The following is a 9,310-nucleotide window of genomic DNA, read 5'->3' on the forward strand; positions in this document are numbered from 1 at the left end:
ATCCAAAAATAACAAGTTTTAAGCACGATATCCTCAGGAGCTAAATGGCTCCGGCTCGCCCCAGTTTGCGCTGCTGCACTAGAGGGAAGCGAGGGCTAAAAGCTGGGATGACCCCCTCCTGATAAATCACTGACCCCCCGTGTGCTGCCCGCTGCACAGCCGCACAGCGCGCAGGACGCCGTGAATCGTGCACCATTAACATTCTCTGAGTGACATCTCCAAAATGCTTCAGGGATAAATGAGTTGCTGGCTGATTTACAAAGCATTTAGGCAAAATTATTAGGAGGTGAGTTGGTGGGGAGCCAAGGGCTGCATCCCCAAGGGGGCCGCGCTCCCATGGGCTGCTCCCATGGTGCATGTTCACTCCATGGCCCCGGGGAGCTCAGCCTGGGTGCTGCGGGCACCCAGCCAGGTGCCACCCCAGCAGAGTCAGGCACCAGCCAGTAAACATGGCTTAACTCCTGCCCTCGTAACAGGCTTAAGTGCCCTGGCGCTGCTGGGTAAACAGGGCTGTGCTGGATGCATTCAGCCACTTGGCAGAGGCCCTTGAGGCATCTCAGCATCTTCACAATGCCCTGAGAGCGGCCTCACCATCAGAAAGGACCCAGAGCCCGGTGGCCACAGCCAGCCCATCGCCTGCCCACAGCCCCACTGCCCACCAGCATGGCCAGGTACCAAGAAGGCAGGATTCAGGGGAGAAGCCATTCTAGTATTGGGCTGCACCCGTAGAGCATGAGCAGCAGTTGAGGGAGAGGATTCTCCCCCTCTGCTGCACTATGGGGAGACCCCTCTGCAGTCCTGATCCAGTTCTGGGGCAGCAGCACAAGAGGGACGTGGAGCTGTTGGAGAGAGGCCAGAGGAGGCCATGGAGATGCTGTGAGGGCTGAAGCAGCTCTGCTCTGGAGCCAGGCTGAGAGAGATGGGCTGGGGCAGCCTGGAGAAGAGAAGACTCCTGAAGGGGAGACCTGAGAGCAGCTCCAGTGCCTGAAGGGGCTGCAGGAAAGCTGGAGAGGGGCTTGGGATAATGGATGTAGGGACAGGCCAAGGGGAATGGCTTTAACCTGCCCGAGGGGAGACTGAGATGAGCTCTTAGGCAGAAGCTCTTCCCTGTGAGGGTGCTGAGGCGCTGGCACAGGGTGCCCAGAGAAGCTGTGGCTGCCCCATCCCTGGCAGTGTTCAAGGCCAGGTTGGACACAGGGGCTTGGAGCAAGCTGCTCTAGTGGAAGATGTCTGAGGATACCACGTTCCTACTAGCATCTTCCCAAAGACGTCAGTCGGGACGGGCAGCAGTGTTAGTAACACGATTACCTTCCCTCTTAGGTTGCTCTCTCATTTTCCATCGACTCTTCCAGCTGAAGCTACAGCCCAGACTGTGGGTGCCCTTGTGTCTCCGAGCCGGAGCGGTTCCCACCTCTCCATGCAGAAACCCAACCTGCCTGGCTCAGGAGCGGGACTGGGGCACAGGGGATGTGGAAAGAGAGGTTCCCACAGAGCCAAACTGGAAGAGACAAGAAGAAATAAACACACAGCAGCAGCAGGCGAAGGGGGTCCGGGGGCACCCACCCAGCCCACAACGAGGGGCAGATCTGGGTGATAGCAGGAGCTCCAGGGGAGGAGCCCGCAGAGCTCAGCGCATCTGTCCCCCATCAGCGGCACCACCAGAGCCCATGGGAGACCCTGGGTGGATAAAGAGCCATGGTCACACATGCTCAGCTCAAGGAAAAACGTATTTCACAAGAGTCTCTCTCCATTACCTTTTGGAGGTGATACGGGGTTCTGAGCTGTATGATATATACACATGATGAGGAGTTAGAGGGCTGGGCAGCTGCTGCTGGAAAACCTGAGTTAGGGAGAGAAATGTCTCCCCAAATTTATTGTATTTACTTTCTCCAGTGTTTCCCGGATTTTTTACTCTTCTCTAGTTTATATTATACACATTTATCAGCTTTCCTTCAGGCTTTTAACCCCAAATTCACTGTCTCGGGTTATAGCAGAGAGTGATGAAATGGGTATTCCTGAGGCTGAACATGGCATCTGCTCAGGGGATGGGCTACATAATCAAAGGGGCAAAATGAACCCAAACCAAGCACTGCTGTGCCCCGGAATCTTCTATGTCCTGGGTGCCATGGACTTCTCACAGATCTCACCTCCTCCTAGATGTGCACAGCTGCTAGAAGCACCCTCACATTTCATTGCTGGCTCTATCAATACTCCTTATTCATCACCACTGGACTTTTGCTTTTTTCCAGGGGAAAAACGGGCAAAACCAACTAAAATTGCTTATTTTGCAGAAATCTCATTTTTAAAGAGTATTTACAATGCTCCAAGAAACCAAGGCAGCCACCAGTGAAATAAACCCCACCAAGACTCACTCCTGCCTGTAAAGAGCCAGCAATGGCAGGAGGATGAAAATCCCCGAGATAAAGGAGAATGTGAGCAAAACCAGCATTTAAAACCTGGCAAATGTATAGGTAAGGAGCAAAATTAACTCCCTGGCTGCAAAACTATTGAAGGTTGCAGCCCCAAACATAGACAATGGGATCAAAGTTGGGATTTCCCTGGGCCAGCCTCAATGGAGCGCCCACCATGCCCACCGTGATGCCCAGGGGTCATAAGCTGCTCAATAGAGTTCAAAGGGGCCCTCACAGCCTTGCAGGGCTCCCGGGGACACACACACACAATTCCCAGGATTTCTGGGGCCCTGCTTCCCAAAGGGAGGGGAGCAGAGCTACAGCAGGGGGTGAAGAGGGCAGGGACACCCCCAGTGACCCCAGTGCCTGGAGGGACTGGAGAACCTCCCGCAGCGATGGGATAATGCCGGCTCCTGCTGGCAGGATTAGCCATATAGCAGGACAGCTGAATCAGACGCTCAGCCCATAACAGGATTATGCTTTGGGAATGCCAGTGAAAATACAGACACCCTGCCTGCGGTGTGGCTGGGGTAGCTCCACGTGCCCCCCCCTCCATCCCCTGCACCCCCCCCTACTTGCAGAGCATCCCTCCGGATACACTCCTATTTTGTCCATAATGTCATAATAAAGCATTGGGCTGAATGGCCTCGTGCACACACAGGGAATGGCTCAGCTTCCCATCCCATCCCAGCATCACAAGGAATGGGTCAGAGCCAGCTGCTCCTCAGGGCACACACCCTTTAGGGTGCTGGGCAAGGAAGGGGATACCCCATCATGCAAACACCACAACCAGATACCAGATACGGAGGAGAGGAGCTGGCAAATCTCCGCTTCCAGGTTTGATCCCCCTGCTATCGGGGGATCTTTCAGTATTCTCTAGTAACTCTGGATCAAACCCTCAATTTCCATGGAAACACAAACCCTCAGGTGTCCAACATAAGGGTCTTCTCTGCGTTCCTCCAGAGAGCTTGGATGCTTCCTAAATCACACTCCTCACCCACCAGGATTAACTAAATAATCAGGTCAAAAGCAAATCACAAGAGCAGCCCTGTGAGCCACTGCTCTCGTTACATCCCTGTTCCCTTCAGCAACAGATTTGCACCAGACCAGGCACATGGAAGCACCAAGCAAAACAGAGCTGTACCATTTCCAGGCTAACAATGATTTCCACTTGCTCCCTCTTCCACAATAGCTCTCCCTGCTTAATACTGGTTCCTGACACAGCAGCACACAGGTTATCAGAGCAAACGCTCTGTTCTTGGCACACCGGGGCTGAAAGCACAGCTTGCTCCCTTGACTCCTTGTTGGATTTCAGAGAGGCTGGCAAGTCAAAAGCTGATCCAATTTAGCCCCAGTTCATTATCCGACATAGCATGACATTGGGACACTTGCAGACATAATCCAGCTTCCTCCTGCCTTGCAAGATGTATTGACCAAAGGCAAGAAAACAGAGCATTAATAGCTCTCTGCTGTGCAGCTGAATCCAGGCAGCAGCAATGAGATTCTTTGGGCTATTTCTATCCAATCTCACACAAGAGTAAATCAGAAGCTTCTGCAGCCTTCCATTAAATTTCCCTCTCAATGTAACACAGACCAGAATTTGTCCTCATTTTTTTTACACTTTTCTGGTGTTTTAAAAAACACTGAAAGTCTTCAGCTTCTAGCTGAGCTGAAGATAAAAGTTAACCTCTGAACCACACCAGCATCTTTCATGTAAGGCACAATACCGAGAGGGCTTTTTACAGCCAGTTTGGATCCATAATGCACGTTTCACACTGTCTCTGCTTGCCCCCATCCCCACCTGCCTCCGGGAGCCAAGGCACAAGGGAACCACCAACCTTCACAACACACCTCAGGTGGTGGCAAGAGCCAGGAATGCCAGCCCATGTCAGCAGGGGTGACAGCAGGCACCACACCAAGGAGAGCGGTCCCCAGTGAGACCCATAGAATGAGACTGGCCAGGACTGGTTATAAATAAGAGGGGAAATCATCATCACAGAATCACAGCCTGGTTTGGGTGGGAAGGGGTCTTAAAGTTCATGCAGTTCTTAAAGCCATGGGTAGGGACCCCTTCCACTGGGGCAGCTTGCTCCAAGCCCCTGTGTCCAACCTGGCCTTGAACACTGCCAGGGATGGGGCAGCCACAGCTTCTCTGGGCACCCTCACAGGGAAGAGCTTCCTGAGATCTCACCTAAATCTCCTCTGTGTGAGGTTAAAGGCTCTCTCCTGGCAGATGCCTCGCATGATGCTGGGCTTTGTAATAACCTGTTATCTGATCTGGAGTTCTCTGGCCTTTCCTCTCAGGCGGACAGTCCTTCAAGCCCATTCAGGGACTATGAGTCACTGAAGAAGCACTTAAAATCCATCCTCGATGATAAGGTTAGAACTATGTGCGGTGCATTTCCTGCCCTAGTTTGGAGTTACACTCGGGCTCTCCACACTTCCTCCCTTATTCCACCTTAAAATGACTGAATCATAGAACAGAATCGTCAGGGTTGGGAAGGTCCTCAAGATCATCCAGTTCCAACCCCCCTGCCATGGGCAGGGACACCTCACACTAAACCATGGCACCCAAGGCTTCATCTAACCTGGCCTTGAACACTGCCAGGGATGGAGCATTCACAACCTCCCTGGGCAACCCATTCCAGTGCCTCAGCACCCTAACAGGAAAGAATTTCCTCCTTATATCCAATCTAAACTTCCCCTGTTTAAGTTTTAACCCATTACCCCTTGTCCTATCACTACAGTCCCTAATGAAGAGTCCCTCTCCAGCATCCCTATAGGCCCCCTTGAGATACTGGAAGGCTGCTCTGAGGTCTCCACGCAGCTTCTCTTCTCCAGGCTGAACAGCCCCAACTTCCTCAGCCTGTCTCCATACAGGAGGTGCTCCAGTCCCCTGATCATCCTCGTGGCCTCCTCTGGACTTGTTCCAACAGTTCCATGTCCTTTTTACATTGAGGACACCAGAACTGCACACAACATAACACAACCTTTTTCTCCTTCCAGATCCCCACCACAGCAAGCTGTAAAGCTCTGAGTGGCTCAGCAGAGATTCATCCAGACCCAGTGACTACACTGGGGCCATAACAGGGTTCTTGCAGCCAGGAAAGATGATGTCTGTGCTGCTCACAGCCAGCCTGGGGACACACAGCGTTACCTGCTTCGAAGGGCAGAACAAAAACCATAGGAACTTTGACCACCAAAGCTGCTGTGATGCTGCCACCAGCCCGTGAGCAGCTCCTCTGCTCACGCCAGGACCCAGCAGAATGCTCTGGGGTGGCTCAATCCGCTGTGCTGGCAGCAGAACGGGCTCGCGGTGTGAAAGAAAAGGCAACTCAGTGCTGTGGTGTCAGCAGGGCTGGGGTCCTGCAGGGTGAGGCAGGCTGTGTGAGCAGCGGTCAGCAGCCCGGCACGTTTCTCTGCCCGGGTGAACGTGAACTCGAGAGCCCCAGGAGCGGGTTCGTGACACCAGCAGTAAATCGTCATCGCTGTCGGGCACTCATCCGAGCAGCATCAGCGCCCGGCAGCATCCCCCGCTCCATCAGCTGCGTTCGGTGATAGATTTGCCTTACATGAGTGAAATAATTACTCTTAATACTTAGACACCAATCGTATTCCAGAGGAAAGGGAAACATAAATCCTTCCTTGCGCTGACAGCGACAACCCACATCCCAGATAGGAGAGGAATAATTAAGCCTGGTCATTCCAGCCAAAGCCCAGCGTGTTTGTACAAGCTTTGCGGTCAAAGTGTGCACAGGATTTGGCCCGATTTCCCCATATTTATTAATCACAGGAAAAATCCCCCATTTAGAAATAATGTTAGAGATAGACCTGATAGGGTCGTTTCCCCTCCACCACCACCTTGGCCATTTACCACTTGGCAACAGAGATGAAGTTCTGCCTTTGCAAAACATTTTGAGACCTGTTTCTGTTCCAATTCAGAATCACCCACCCCAAAGCGTTCGAGGTTATCTGTAAAAGAAAAGCTGGAGGAATGGATGGCTTGAAACGCTTCAACTGATAAACTCTAAATAAATTACTTTAGCTGTAATTTTGTTTTGCATTGAAAATGTGCAAAATCACAGGACAAAAAGTCACTGGGAATGGAAAAGGTTGTTTTGGAAACGCAGGAACAGAACTTCTGGTGCCCTGGGGATCACCTTCCCTTTCCCCAAAGCTTGACAGTGTTTCGCAAAACATTTCAAGTTTGACGTGCTGCGTTTTGGGGGGAGCTGAACTGCCCCTGATGGGGAGGGTGAGGAAAAACTCCAGGAGCAAAAAAAAACAGCTGGAAACCCGGACAAGGCACGGCAGTGCCGCAGCCGTGCCCTTCCAGCTGGTCTCTGGTGCTCCTGCCCTGGTTTACGCTTGGCTTTGGTACCCAACTGCTCCATCAGTGTTGCGAGGTGTCCCTATGGAAGGTGGCTGCTCCAGGGACACGGGACAGGCTCCGCTCCCGTTAAAACCCACCTCAAGCCCTGGTTATAAATAAAGCAGCCGCCGACCTCGGCGATCCATCAGTGGCCGGTATCTCTGCGCGATGTCACCCTGTGTTTTTCCACAGCCCTGTCAAACTCCAGCCCCTCCTGACGCGCCGATGACAGCCGGGGCTCGCGCCTGCCAGACAGCACCGGGGCGGCCGCAGCGGCGCGAGGGAGAAGCCGGAGCCCGGCAGGATTTATGGCCGGTTTCTCCCGGCATGCTCTCCCCACCGCACACACACACACACACACTGCACAGATGCCTCTGGAGGATGACGGAAACCGGCGCGGTTTTGGTGTTATTGCACCATTTCTGGCCTTCGGTGACTTTGATGAGTAACGCAGCGGGATTTGCGGCAAGCAATCTGTACCTGGTTACCTGTGCGTGCTGAGCTGTGTTTCACCAGCCAAGTGCAGCCCATCGGGCTGGCAGGCAGGGATGGAAGGGATGAAGCCAGGTCCATGCTGATGCCATGGTGTAGGATGGGTCCTGTGATGGGAAACTGGCTCTTCCCACCTCTGTCCGGGCACGCAACACAGGGGAGACTGATCCCGCATTGTGTGTGCCCAGACATCAACAGAGGCCAAAGGGTTACCAGTACCACGTGGCTGCACAGCCAGGCACTGCGTGTCCACACAGCAATTCATCAATTAATCTGAGAAGGAACAAAGCAATTAACAGGGGAACCAGGGGATAGACTAACAAAGCACATGTCAGCGCTCTCCTGAAAGGGCTGGCTCGTGCCTGTTTGTTTGGCTCCTGTTTCTATGGTGGTGGAGGCTGTTATGAAGGGTCAATTCATCGTGCTGGTTATTTGTAGCTAACCAAATGTATTCTTAGCATCTCAGACCTTGGAGTGATAGCCAGGGGCTAACCAGGGACTGCTCAGCCACTGGAGTTGCCTACAAGGAGTCTGCAGAGGGAGTTTTCACAAGGGCCTGTAGGGACAGGCCAAGGGGAATGGCTTTAACCTGCCAGAGGGGAGACTGAGATGAGCTCTTAGGCAGAAGCTCTTCCCTGTGAGGGTGCTGAGGCGCTGGCACAGGGTGCCCAGAGAAGCTGTGGCTGCCCCATCCCTGGCAGTGTTCAAGGCCAGGTTGGACACAGGGGCTTGGAGCAAGCTGCTCCAGTGGAAGGGGTCCCTGCCCGTGGCAGGGGTTGGGGCTGGAGGAGCTTTGAGGTCCCTCCCAACCCAAACCACTCAGTGATTCTGATTCTTTTGGGGAATAAAAGACCTTCCTTTCATAACTAAGTATCAAAGTCATGGAGCAGGACATCTTACCATGAGCATGGCTCTTGCCTGGGGCTCCACTTGTGCCACCGTGACAATGGCCGGCACCGTGTCCCTGCAGTGCCCAGGCCACAAGAGAAGAGGTGAGCAGGGCGAGGACCATGCCCATTGCACTGACCCTGCCAGCACATAGCCCCTCTGTGGTCCCTTTTCGCACAAGCTCAGGAGCTTGTTTGGGCCACACTATCCATCCCAAAATAAATCCTCAATAAATACGTTTACAATGGGGCTTTGTTGCCTAAAAAAATAGGTTTCCCCTGAGGTCAGCAGGCCTGGCAATGAGGGTTATCCCAGGACAGGGATTTTTCCCCTTGGGGTTCCAGGCAGCTGTGATTATGCAAGGCTCCGAGTTATTCCTGGGGCTGCCGCATGAAAGGTTAGCTTCCGAGCTGTGCCCGAGGTGCAGCAATGCCTCTGCCATGTCCACCCAGCACCTGCGCCTGCACAATCAAAGCAGGAATCCAGCACTGCGGCAAGAGACAGCTGGGAGGGAGAACAACCTCCCAGCTCCGCACTGCCAGAGCGAGCCCTGCTCACTGCGGGGCAGAGCTCCCTCTCCCACGGGAAGAGGGCAAGGGCAGGCAAGACCGTATTGCCTTCACCTCTGTGGAAAGATGGGGAGACTCCTGCAGAGCAGCTGTGGTTCTGGGATGCATCCCTGCCTTGCAAACCCTGCCCAGTGCTCCCCAAAGCACGCTTAAGGCTGGATGCCACCAATGGCACGGCAGGGAATGCCAGAGATCATCCTCACCTGTACATTTCCTTACCCTGCTTTCCTCCCCCGGGGTGACACCATGCAAGGTGTGACACAGGTCCTGGCTTCCAGCACCTGGAGTGAGTTTCCCAAGTGACCAACGTGCCAAGAAAATAGAGAGCTCCTTCCTTTGAAGTTAATGAATCGTGAAAGCCTTTGAAAGCAGAGCCTTGTTTATTTACCCACCGCAGCTCATGTGGATGAGGCACCCCAGACACCCCGAGCATGGCTAATTTGAATGGAAGATCAAAGGTGGGGCTCTGCCCAGCTGAGCTGCAGTTGGAGGAGCGAGGGCTGCCCTGGCAGCTCCTGCTCAATGCAGGCAGGCAAGGGAGAGCCTGACACAAACCCACACAAGAGATGGTGCATGGG

The sequence above is a fragment of the Pezoporus flaviventris genome, unplaced genomic scaffold, assembly GCF_033815535.1.
Source record: "Pezoporus flaviventris isolate CSIRO_AGI_PZ_B2104156 unplaced genomic scaffold, CSIRO_AGI_Pfla_v1 ptg000069l, whole genome shotgun sequence".
Taxonomy (NCBI): Eukaryota; Metazoa; Chordata; class Aves; order Psittaciformes; family Psittacidae; genus Pezoporus; species Pezoporus flaviventris.